This window comes from Pristiophorus japonicus, chromosome 5 (genome assembly GCF_044704955.1).
Source record: "Pristiophorus japonicus isolate sPriJap1 chromosome 5, sPriJap1.hap1, whole genome shotgun sequence".
Classification (NCBI taxonomy): domain Eukaryota; kingdom Metazoa; phylum Chordata; class Chondrichthyes; family Pristiophoridae; genus Pristiophorus; species Pristiophorus japonicus.
Window position 1 is genome coordinate 56,231,622 of NC_091981.1, and position 13,293 is coordinate 56,244,914.

At 47.3% G+C, this 13,293-nt stretch overlaps 1 protein-coding gene across 1 annotated transcript in view; it reads left to right on the top strand.

Annotated features, from left to right (window-relative positions):
• The first annotated feature begins 5,393 nt into the window (after positions 1–5,393).
• LOC139264349 (probable thiopurine S-methyltransferase) overlaps positions 5,394–13,293 on the top strand; it is a 77,548-nt gene continuing 69,648 nt past the window's right edge. Inside the window, exon 1 of the mRNA XM_070880642.1 lies at positions 5,394–5,505. The gene's annotated coding sequence lies outside the window, so the exon portion shown is untranslated. The remainder of the gene's footprint in view (positions 5,506–13,293) is intronic.

Below are 13,293 nucleotides of genomic sequence, written 5' to 3' on the forward strand. Positions count from 1 at the left end.
TTACTTTCCCACTTAGCTTTGTATCGTCAGCAAACCTGGATACATTACGCTCGGTCCCATCAGTTAAGTCATTGTTGTAGACTGTAAATAGCTGAGACCCAAGCACTGATCCTTGCAGCACCCCACTAGTTACAACCTGGAAATAACCCGTTTAGAGCCAGACTTTTTAGGAGTGAAATTACAAAACATTTCTACACACAAAGGGTAGTAGAAATTTGGAACTCTTGCATAAATGGCAATTGATGTTACAATTGTTAATTTTAAATCTGAAATTGATAGATTTTTGTTAACCAAAGGTATTCTGGGATATGGGGCAAAGATATATGGAGTTAGGTCACAGATCAGCCATGATCTCATTGAATGGCGGAACAACCTTGAGGGGCTAAATGGTCTACTCTTATTCCGATGTTCCTATTGTCTGTTTTCTATCCATTAATCAATCTTCAATCCTTGCTGATATATTACCCCCAATTCCATGAGCTCTAACCTTGTATATCAACCTTTTGTATGGCACCTTATCGAATGCCCTTTGAAAATCCAAATATACTACATATACTGGTTCCTTCTTATCTACACTCTACTGATAGATTTGTCAAACACGATTTCCCTTCCATAAAACCATGTTGATCTGCCGAATCATATTATGATTTTCTAAGTGCCCTGCTACCACATTCCTATTGATAGATTCTAGCATTACAGCTGATACGTCCTTACTACACAGTATAAATGCACATGAGGCCCATGCTTGAGAGAAGGTCAGTCTGTGACCTGTCCTTTATTCCTTCACACTCAAGTGATGAAGGTGGGTGGAGCTTCCCCTTTTATACCTGAAGGTCCAGGTTAGGAGTGTTCTCACGGTGTACAACTTAGGTCAGTTTATATATGGGTTACAATGCTGGTTGAATACATGACATCACCTCCCCCCCCAAAGTCTTATTGGGATCACAGGTTGAGTCTCTCTGGTGGTTTACGCTCCCTTGTAGAGCGCCTGAGTTGGGGCTCCGGTTGTTGGGTGCTGGCCTGAGTGTCTGCTGTTTGCAGTGCCTCAGGCCTGTCCGGACTGCCCACAGTGACTGGGCTCTCCTCCCTTTGGTTCCGGTGTTTGGTCACCTGTGGTGGAGTGAACTCTATATCGTGTTCTTCCTCTGCTTCTTCTATGGGGTTGCTGAACCTCCTTTTTGTTTGATCCACATGTTTGCGGCAGATTTGTCCATTGGTAAGTTTAACTACCAGAATCCTATTTCCCTCTTTGGCAACCACAGTGCCTGCGAGCCATTTGGGCCCTGCAGCGTAGTTAAGGACAAAAACAGGATCATTTACATCAATACATCGCGCCCTCGCATTCCTGTCATGGTAGTGATATTGTGACTGGCGCCTGCTCTCGACAATTTCTTTCATGGTGGGGTGTATAAGGGATAATCAGGTTTTGAGCGTCCTTTTCATTAGTAGCTCTGCAGGTGGAACCCCTGTGAGCGAGTGTGGTCGGGATCTATAGGCCAACAGGAGGCGTGATAAGCGGGTTTGTAGGGAACCCCCTTGGATTCTGAGCATCCCCTGTTTGATTATCTGCACTGCTCGTTCTGCTGGCCATTTGAGGCCGGCTTGAACGCTGCCGTTCTGACATGGTTAATTCCATTGCCTGCCATGAAGTCCTGGAATTCAGTGCTTGTGAAGCACGGGCCATTGTCGCTGACCAAGATGTCCGGTAGACCGTGGGCGGCGAACATTGCCCGTAGACTTTCTACTGTGGCAGAGGATGTACTTGAATTTAAAATGTCACACTCGATCCATTTGGAGAAGGCGTCTACTACAACCAAAAACATTTTCCCCATGAAAGGACCTGCGTAGTCCACATGGATGCGTGACCAAGGCTTGGCGGGCCATGGCCAGAAGCTAAGGGGGGCTTCCCTGGGCGCATGGCCCAGCTGGGCACACGTGTTGCACCTGCGAACACAAAGTTCCAGATCTGCGTCTATCCCTGGCCACCAAACGTGTGACCTGGCAATTGCCTTCATCGTGACAATGCCCGGGTGCCCATTGTGGAGTTCTCTGATGAACACCTCTCTGCCCATCTGGGGCAAGACTACGCGGTTTCCCCACAGTAGGCAATCGGCCTGAATCGAGAGTTCATCCTTGCGCCTGTGAAATAGTTTAAATTTCTCAGGGCATGCCCTGTACGTGGCTGCCCAGTCCCCATTCAGGACACATTTCTTGACTAGTTACAATAGCGGGTCTCTATTTGTCCAGACTTTAATCTGACGGGCTGTCACGGGTGAGCCTTCGCTTCCGAAAGCTTCAACAGCCATGACCATCTCAGCACCATGCTCGGTAGCCCCCTCAGTGGTGGCTAGTGGGAGCTGCTGAGTGCATCGGCGCAGTTTTCGGTGCCCGGTCTGTGCCGAATTGTGTAGTCATAGGCAGCTAACGTGAGTGCCCACCTCTGTATGCGGGCCGATGCGTTTGCATTTATGGCCTTGTTGTCGGCCAAAAGGGACGTTAGGGGTTTGTGATCTGTCTCCAGCTCAAATTTCCTGCCAAACAGGTACTGGTGCATTTTCTTTACTGCATATACACATGCGAGCGCCTCCTTTTCTACCATCCCGTAGCCTCTTTCTGCCTGGGACAGACTCCTGGAGGCATAAGCTACCGGCTGTAACTGACCCTTGGCATTGACATGCTGCAACACACACCCGACACCATAGGACGACGCATCGCACGTTAACACAAGTTTCTTACATGGGTCATATAGCGTTAACAGATTGTTGGAACATAACAAATTGCGTGCTCTATTAAAAGCCCTTTCCTGGCTGTCCCCCCAGACCCATTCGCAACCTTTGCGTAGGAGCACGTGTAGCGGCTCTAGCAGCGTGCTCAATTTGGGAAGAAAGTTACCAAAATAGTTCAGGAGCCCCAGGAACGAACGCAGCTCCGTCGTGTTACGAGGTCTGGGTGCTCTCTGGATCGCTTCCGTCTTGGATGCAGTAGGGCTGATCCCATCTGCTGCTACCCTCATCCCCAGGAATTCTGCCTCTGGAGCTAGGAAGACGCACTTCGCCTTTTTCAGTCGCAGACCTACCCGGTCCAGTCTGCATAGCACCTCCTCCAGGTTGTGGAGGTGTTCTTCAGTATCGTAACCTGAAATGAGGATGTCGTCCTGAAAAACCACCGTCCCTGGAATCGACTTGAGGAGGCTTTCCATATTTCGTTGGAAGATCGCGGCGGCCGAGCGAATCCCGAACGGACATCTGTTGTACTCAAACAACCCCTTGTGTGTCATGATGGTGGTCAGCTTCTTCGACTCACTCGCCAGCTCCTGGGTCATGTAAGCTAAGGTCAGGTCCAATTTTGAAAAAAGTTTGCCACCGGATAGCATCGCAAAGAGGTCCTCCGCTCTCGGTAGTGGGTACTGGTCTTGGAGTGACACCCGATTGATGGTGGCCTTGTAATCGCCACATATCCTGACCGACCCATCCGCCTTGAGCACCGGCACAATCGGGCTTGCCCAGTCACTGAATTCGACTGGCGAGATGATCCCTTCCCTCAACAGGCGGGCCAATTCGCCTTCTATCTTTTCCCGCATCACGTACGGCACCGCTCTGGCCTTGTGGTGTATTGGTCTGGCGTCTGGGTTTATGTGAATCACTACCTTGGCCCCCATGAAAGTGCCAATGCCGGGTTGAAATAATGAGTCAAATTTGTCCAGGATCTGTGAGCATGATACTCGCTCCACAGAGGAAATTACATTGACATCGCCCCATTTCCAGTTCATGACAGCAAGCCAACGCCTCCCCAGTAGTGCAGGACCGTCCCCTGGGACAATCCAGAGTGGCAACCTGTTCTCCGAATCTTTGTGGGTCACGACTACCGTGGCGCTGCCTAGCACCGGAATGATCTGCTTTGTGTAAATCTGTAGCTGTGCGTCAATCGACGATAATTTTGGCCTCCTGGCCTTGGATGCCCACAACTTTTCGAACTGTTTGATACCCATCAGGGACTGGCTGGCACCCGTGTCGAACTCCATTGATACTGGGATGTCATTGAGGAGCACTTTCATCATTATCGGTGGCGTCCTGGTGTATGAACTGTATACGTGCTCCACATGAACTCGCTGAACTTCAGCTTCCAGCGATTTCCCCCAGTGTCCATTTCTGCAATTTCTGCAGGTATTTTGCTCATCTCTGCAAACTCCGGCTGAATGTATGCCTCCACGCCTCCAGCATGAGTTGCGGTTTGAAACAAAAGGTCCCTTGCCAGTCGATCGTCCCTGACTGCCCCTGTTATTGTCCTTGAGTGCACCATTAACAGGTGTTGATGGCCCCATTACTGGCCGCATTGTCCCTTGCAATGGCGTGAATCGCTGTTCAGCTTGCCATTGTCTCTGTCGAACTCCCCCTCTGGGTTCGACTACATGTTGGGGCATGCCTGACTGCCCTTGTCTGCCTGGAGAACTGTGTGCTTCTTTAACAATGTTGAATCTCTGTCCCAACCATTCCTTAACACAGTACCTCTCGTCTGTTCTGCTAGTGGCCATGCTCGCATGGTTTAAATCCCAGTTTCTTGTCGCCATTGATACGTCCTTACTACACAGTATAAATGCACACGAGGCCCATGCTTGAGAGAAGGTCAGTCTGTGACCTGTCCTTTATTCCTTAGCACTCAAGTGATGAAGGTGGGTGGAGCTTCCCCTTTTATACCTGAAGGTCCAGGTTAGGAATGTCTCCCACCTAGTGGTCATTGTTCTCACAGTGTACAACTTAGGTCAGATTATACATGGGTTACAATGCTGGTTGAATACATGACAACAGCCAATGAAGTACTTTTGAAGTGTAGTTACTGTTGTAATGTCGGGAGGCATGGCAGCCAATTTGCATATAAATAGCAATGAGATAATGATCAGATCATTTGTTTCAGTGGTGTTGGTTGAGGGATAAATATTGGTCAAGGCACGGGGAGAGCTTTGATACTGTTCTCTGAAATACTGCCATGGGATCTTTTACTGAGAGGACAGTTGGTTTAACGACTCATACCAAAGCCTGCACCTTCAACAATGCAGCACCCCCTCAGTCCTGCACTAAGTGTCAGCTTAGATTTTGTGCTCGAGTCTTTGGAGTGGGACTTGAACCCGCAACCTTCCAATTGCTAAGGCGAGAGATGCTGCCACTCAGCCACGGTTGAAGCGCTAAACAACGAACACCAGCCGGCAGACTGGCTTTTATTTTTTATGCTCTCTCCTAACCTAGAGTGTGGAAAGCTAATTGTAGCATCCCTTCCATCATGCCAGCTGACCTCTGCTAACTGGATAAAAAGCACGGCTCAGTCCATTTAGAAGATTGCACTCCTCCGGCCTAGGGGGTGCTAGCACAGCTTTAAAATATTGATCGTCGGAAGCAGGAAGTGTGATACGTGCAGCATCTAACCTGCACGGTCTTTCTGGAGCTGATACCATGTAAACCTTGCACTTAGAAAAGTTCGAAGTACGTAACTGGCAGTTTTCCAGGAGAGCAGGTAGTTAAATGTTTCATTATAATTCATTTTAAAATATAGTTTCGTAGAAACTGTGATGTGATCAGACATTTGCTGTACTCTGGAGAAATGTCTTAGTAATATCCTGCAAAGAAATGACTTTAACTTTGCCCGTTAGGTATGGTGACAGGTGTGTCCTGACGAATATTTGCATGTTTGTGAACGGTCTGTCAAATGTGCGATTTTAATTTAAAAGTCGGTTGCTGTTCAGGTATCTTTGGGGGGCGGTCTAATCTTTTTCTGCTCTTTCCCTAGTTCTCCTGTCCTCCTCCAAACTGTAATTGGGAATCGATACAACCTTTCTTTTAAACGATATCATCTTTTCCCCTCAGTTGCTTGGCTTCGTACCACTTCAGTTGACTCACTCGTTCTTTCTTGTAAAGCAAAGCGAGTCACCCATTGCAACAGGGACAAATCACAGAAAAGTATTTGAAGAAAGAAAAAAACTCCAACCACATCATGGGGTTTATTCATTTTTTTGTTAGATAAATGGTGATCATCTGACGCTACTTGTCCGTCCAGGATTTAAAAAAAAACTTTTCTTGTGTCAGCCGTGCTATTTTTCCACAAAGGCTGTGAAAGGGAAATCATGCTTGACAAATTTTCTGGAATTTTTTGAGGATGTTTCCAGTAGAGTGGACAAGGGAGAACCAGTTGATGTGGTATATTTGGACTTTCAGAAGGCTTTCGACAAGGTCCCACACAAGAGATTAAAGTGCAAAGTTAAAGCACATGGGATTGGGGGTAGTGTGCTGACATGGATTGAGAACTGGTTGTCAGACAGGAAGCAAAGAGTAGGAGTAAATGGGGACTTTTCAGAATGGCAGGCAGTGACTAGTGGGGTACCGCAAGGTTCTGTGCTGGGGCCCCAGCTGTTTACACTACATTAATGATTTAGACGAGGGGATTAAATGTAGTATCTCCAAATTTGCGGATGACGCTAAGTTGGGTGGCAGTGTGAGCTGCGAGGAGGATGCTATGAGGTTGCAGAGTGACTTGGATAGGTTAGGTGAGTGGGCAAATGCATGGCAGATGAAGTATAATGTGGATAAATGTGAGGTTATCCACTTTGGTGGTAAAAACAGAGAGACAGACTATTATCTGAATGGTGACAGATTAGGAAAAGGGGAGGTGCAAAGAGACCTGGGTGTCATGGTACATCAGTCATTGAAGGTTGGCATGCAGGTACAGCAGGCGGTTAAGAAAGCAAATGACATGTTGGCCTTCATAGTGAGGGGATTTGAGTACAGGGGCAGGGAGGTGTTGCTACAGTTGTACAGGGCCTTGGTGAGGCCACACCTGGAGTATTGTGTACAGTTTTGGTCTCCTAACCTGAGGAAGGACATTCTTGCTATTGAGGGAGTGCAGCGAAGGTTCACCAGACTGATTCCCGGGATGGTGGGACTGACCTATCAAGAAAGACTGGATCAACTGGGCTTGTATTCACTGGAGTTCAGAAGAATGAGAGGGGACCTCATAGAAACGTTTAAAATTCTGACGGGGTTAGACAGGTTAGATGCAGGAAGAATGTTCCCAATGTTGGGGAAGTCCAGAACCAGGGGACACAGATAAGGGGTAAGCCATTTAGGACTGAGATGAGGAGGAATTTCTTCACCCAGAGAGTGGTGAACCTGTGGAATTCTCTACCACAGAAAGTTGTTGAGGCCAATTCACTAAATATATTCAAAAAGGAGTTAGATGAAGTCCTTACTACTAGGGGGATCAAGGGGTATAGTGAGAAAGCAGGTTTGGGGTACTGAAGTTGCATGTTCAGCAATGAACTCATTGAATGGCGGTGCAGGCTAGAAGGGCCGAATGGCCTACTCCTGCACCTATTTTCTATGTTTCTATGTTTCTATTCCGTCTCTTTCTGGTGACCCAGCTCTTCCAGAGGATGAACTTAGAATCAGAGAATCATACAGCACGGAAGGGGGGGCGGGCATTCGGCCTCATATGCCTATGCCGATGCTTTGAAAGAGCTGTCCAATTTAATCCCATACCCCAGCTTTTCCCTGTAACTCTTCAAATTCATGTCCAATTGCCTTTTGAAAGTTTCAATGGAATCTGATTGTACCACCCTTACAGGTAGTGTTCCAGATCATAACAATCCTTTGTGTGAAATAATTTCTCCTCATTTCACTTTTTTTGCCAATTATTTTAAATCTGTGACCCCTGGTTACCAATCTGCTTGCCAGGGGAAACAATTTCCCCCTACTTGCTCTATCAAAGCCCCTCATAATTTTGAATCCCTCTATTAGCTCCTCTCTTAACCTCCTCTGCTCTAAGGAGAACAATCCCAGCTTCTCCAATCTCTCCACATACCTGAACTCCTTCAATCCTGGTATCATCCTGGTACATGTGTACCCTCTCCAAGGCCTTGACAGCCTTCCTAAAGTGTGGTGTATAGAATTGTACACAATACACCAACTAAGGTCAAACCAGTGATTTGTGAAGGTTCAGCATAACTTCCTTGTTTTTATATTCAATACCCCTATTTACAAAGCCAAGTATCCCATAACTGCCTTATCAACTTGCCCTGCCACCAAGGATTTGTGAATATGCACCCCAAGATCCCTCTGCTCTAGCATCCACCTCAAAATAGGAACATTTAGATTATACTGCCTCTTCATGTTGTTTCTTTCAAAGTGTAACACTTCACACTTGCCTGCATTAAATTGCACCTGCCATTTGTCTGTCCATTTTGTCAGTCTGTCTATGCCCTCCTGAAGATTACTACTATTCTGCTCACTATTTATTACGTTGCCAAGTTTTGTATAATCTTCAAAATTGTACTCCCTATACCCAAGTCCAGGTCATTTATATAGAACAAGGAAAGCAATAGAACCCTGGGGGTACCCATTGCATTTTTCTCTCCTATCAGAAAAAAACATCTGTTCACCATGAGGTGCTGTAGCCAATTACATACCCAAGTTACCACCGTCCCTTTAATAGAGCGTGCTCTGTTTTCCAAATACGTGTGTTATGTGGCACTTTATCAAATGCCATTTGAAAGTACACATGTGTAAGACATGTGGAATTACCCCTCATCCCATCCAATAGTTTAGAGTTCCAACCTGTGGAACAGACAACACAAGACAAAGTATTCTGGAATAAGTTTCCTTTACTTAAAAATCAGCAAGAAATTACAAGCAAACTCACACAAGAATATTTATTACAAATAAGCATGCACAAGCTACAGCCTGCATCTTATCCTTCAACATACAGGCTATGACCTGCACTCTATATTCTAAGTAAGCAACCCACTCAAGCGATTATATTCAAAACACATACGTACTAACACCAGCGCGTGGTCGGTTTGGCGGTGATTAGTACCTGGCAACTGACCAAATTGCCCGACTTCAGCAGCCTCTCGTGTCTTTTGAAAGCACTTTTATACTCCAAAAACTGCGTACACGTTTCAGGCTATGTGAGTAATCTGCTTTTGTCAGTTAGTCAGTGGGCCTACAAGGCCAGTTACACCATGGTCTTAAGAAGTTCCTTGTTTTGTTTGTTAAAACTCTCAAGGTCCATTTTCTTATCTCTGCACAGTTTGCAACCACAGCAGTTCTATGTTTGCAGAGTTTTCTTAGTAACAAGTCTCTTGGCCTTGTAAAGCATGCTGGTACATTAAGTTTGGTCAAATTTTAAGTTTGGTCAAGTTACAGCAAATTTTATAGTAAGTGATGTATTATTACAAGTACAACATTGACTGCACTACCTTCATCGACCCTCTCTTGTTATTTCTTGAAAGAACGCAATCAGATTTGTCAGACGTGATTTGCCTTTTTAAAAAAAAACCTTGCTGGCTGTCCTTTATTAAACCATGCTTCTCCAAGTGAGAATTAATATTATCCTTGACAACGGTCTCTAGTAGTTTCCCCACGACTGATGTTCGGCTGATTGACCTGTAGTTACCAATTTTTATCCCCCTCCCCTTTTTTTGAACAGAAGTGTAAGTTGCATTTACATAGCAGCTTCCACATCTTTGGGAAGTCCTAAAGTGTTTCAGGGCCAGTGAAATATTTGTGGGCTGTAGTTATTTTGTAGGCAAACAGTGCCACAGGCAAAACAAGGTGCCACAGACAGCAATGATCTGAATGACAAATGAATCGTTTTTTTGGTGGTACAGGTATTGGTTGAAGGATTCATATTGGCCAGAATACCCTATGCTTCTCTGAATATCTGTCATGTATTCTACTCACATTGTAATTCATGTATAAACTGACCTAAGTTGTACACCGTGAGAACACTGACCACTAGGTGGTGAACTTGTGGGAGACACGCCTAACCTGGACTTTCAGGTATAAAAGGGGAAGCTCTACCCATCTTCTCCACTTGCTGGTGAGTAAAGGTTACTGGTCACAGAGTGACCTTCTCTCAAGTATGGGCCTCGTGTGCATTTACACTGTATAGTAAGGACATATTATTGGCGACGAGAAACTGGGATTTAAACCATGCGAGCATGGCCACTAGTAGCACAGACGAGAGGTACTGTGTTGGTGATGATTGGGATGATTTTATTGAGAGACTACAGCAAAGTTTCGTCACTAAGGAATGGTTGGGACAGGATTCGGCCGACAAACGCAGGGCTCCTCTCCTGACGGTTTGTGGATCCAGGATGTACTCCCTGATGAAGGACCTTCTAGCGCCAGAGAAGCCGGCGGACAAGACTTTTGAAGAGCTCAGTAAGTTGATCGGGGAACACTTTAAACCGGCGAGCAGCATGCACATAGCGAGACACCAGTTTTACATGCACCGGTGGCGAGAAGGGCAAGGCATTCCTGACTTCGTGGCAGACCTCCGGCGACTGGCAAGTCTATGTAAGTTCCCAGATGCATGCAGAGCGGAGATGCTGCGAGACTTTTTTATTGAGGGCATCGGGCACGCTGGGGTTTTCAGGAAACTGATTGAGACCAAAGACTTGACCCTGGAAACGGCAGCTTTGATGGCCCAGACATTTACCTCGGGAGGAAGGGACCAGAATGATGTTTGACAAAAATCTTGGTTTAAATGCTGCAAATGGACAGGGAGTCAACATTGTTAACGCAGCACACAGTTCTCTAGGCAGACAAGGGCAGTCGGACATGCCCAAGCATGTAGTCGAACCCAAAGTGGGAATTCAACAGAGACAATGGCTAGCTGAACGGCGATTCTTGCCATCGCAAGGGACAATGGGGCCATCAACACCTGTCAATGGTGCGTTTAAGGACAGTTACAGAGACAGTCAGAGACGATCGACTGGTAATGGACACTTTGTTTCCAACAACGGCTCATGTTGGAGATGTGGAGGCAAACACACAGCCAGAGCTTGCAGGTATCAACAATATACCTGCAGAAATTGCAACATCAGCGGTCACTTGACGCGTATGTGCAGGTTGATGTATGAGGAGGACGGGCCCGATGTAAGCCCTACGAGGCCAAATGAACACTGGGGGAAATCGCTGGAAGCTGAAGTTCAGCGAGTTCATGTGGAGCACATATACAGTTCATACACCAGGACGCCACCGATAATGATGAAAGTGATCCTCAGTGGCATCCAAGTATCAATGGAGCTAGACTCGGGCCAGCCAGTCCCTGATGAGTATTAAACAGTTCGACAAGTTGTTGGCGTCCAAGGCCAGTAGGCCAAAATTATTGCCGATTGACGCACAGCTACGGACATATACAAAGGAGATCATTCCGGTGCTATGCAGTGCCATGGTAGTCGTGACCCACAAAGATTCTGAGAACAGGTTGCCACTCTGGATTGTCCCGGGGGATGGTCCCGCACTGCTGGGGAGGAGTTGGCTTGCTGTCATGAACTGGAAATGGGGCGATGTCAATGCAATTTCTCCTGTGGAGCGAATATCATGCTCACAGGTCTTGGACAAATTTGACTCACTATTTCAGTCCGGCTTTGGCACTTTCATGGGGACCAAGGTAGTGATTCACATAAACCCGGACGGCAGGCCAGTACACCACAAGGCCAGAACGGTGCTGTACGTGATGCGGGAAAAGATAGAATGCGACTTGGACCGCCTGCTGAGGGAAGGCACCATCTCGCCAGTCGAATTCAGTGACTGGGCGAGCCCGATTGTGCCGGTGCTCAAGGCGGATGGGTCGGTCAGGATATGTAGTGATTACAAGGCCACCATCAATCGGGTGTCACTCCAAGACTAGTACCCGCTGCAAGAGCGGAGGACCTCTTTGTGACGCTATCCGGTGGCAAACTTTTTTCAAAATTTGGACCTGACCTCAGCTTACATGACCCAGGAGCTGGTGAGTGAGTCGAAGAAGCTGACCACCATCATGACACACGAGGGGTTGTTTGAGTACAACAGATGTCCGTTCGGGATTCGCTCGGCCGCCGCGATCTTTCAACAAAACATGGAAAGTCTCCAAGTCGATTCCAGGGACGGTGGTTTTTCAAGACGACATCCTCATCACTGGTTGTGATACTGAAGAACACCTCCATAACCTGGAGGAGGTGCTATGCAGACTGGACCGGGTAGGTCTGTGACTGAAAAAGGCGAATGGAGCTAGGAAGTCGCACGAGGTAGAATTCCTGGGGATGAGGGTAGCAGCAGACGGGATCCGACCTACTGCATCCAAAATGGAAGCGATCCAGAGAGCACCCAGACCCCGTAACACGATGGAGCTGCGTTCATTCCTGGGGCTCCTGAACTATTTTGGAAACTTTCTTCCCAAATTGAGCATGCTGTTAGAGCCGCTACACATGCTCAAAAAAGATCGCAAATGGGTCTGGGGGGACAGCCAGGAAAGGGCTTTTGACAGAGCACACAATTTGTTATGCTCCAACAATCTGTTAACACCATATGACTCATGTGAGAAACTTGTGCTAACGTGCTATGCGTCGTCCTATGGGGTCGGGTGTGTTGCAGCATGTGACTGCCAAGGGTCAGTTACAGCCAGTAGCTTATGCCTCCAGAAGTCTGTCCCAGGCAGAACAGGAATGTAGAAAAGGAAGCGCTTGCATGTGTATATGCAGTAAAAAAAAAAAATGCACCAGTCCCTGTTCGGCAGGAAATTTGAGCTGGAGACAGATCACAAACCCCTTGCGTCCCTTTTGGCCGACAACAAGGCCATAAATGCAAATGCATCGGCCCGCATACAGAGGTGGGCACTCACGTTAGCCGCCTATGACTCTATAATTCACCGCAGACCGGGCACTGAAAACTGCGCCGATGCACTCAGCAGGCTCCCACTAGCCACCACCGAGGGGGCAACCAAGCATGCTGCTGAGATGGTCATGGCTGTTGAAGCTTTCTAAAGCGAAGGCTCACCCTTGACAGCCCGTCAGATCAAAGTCTGGACAAATAGAGACCTGCTACTGTCTTTAGTCAAGAAATGTGTCCTGAATGGGGAGTGGGCAGCCACGTACGGGGCATGCCCTGAGGAATTTAAACCATTTCACAGGCGCAAGGATGAACTCTCGATTCAGGCCGATTGCCTACTGTGGGGAAACCGAGTAGTCATGCCCCAGATGGGCAGAGAGGTGTTCATCCGAGAACTCCACAATGAGCACCCGGGCATTGTCATGATGAAGGCAATTGCCAGGTCACACGTTTGGTGGCCAGGGATAGACGCAGACCTGGAACTTTGTGTTCGCAGGTGCAACACATGTGCCCAGCTGGGCAATGCACCCAGGGAAGCTCCCCTTAGCCCCTGGTCCTGGCCTGCCAAGCCATGGTCACGCATCCATGTGGACTACGCAGGTCCTTTCATGGGAAAAATGTTTTTGGTTGTAGTAGATGCCTACTCCAAATGGAT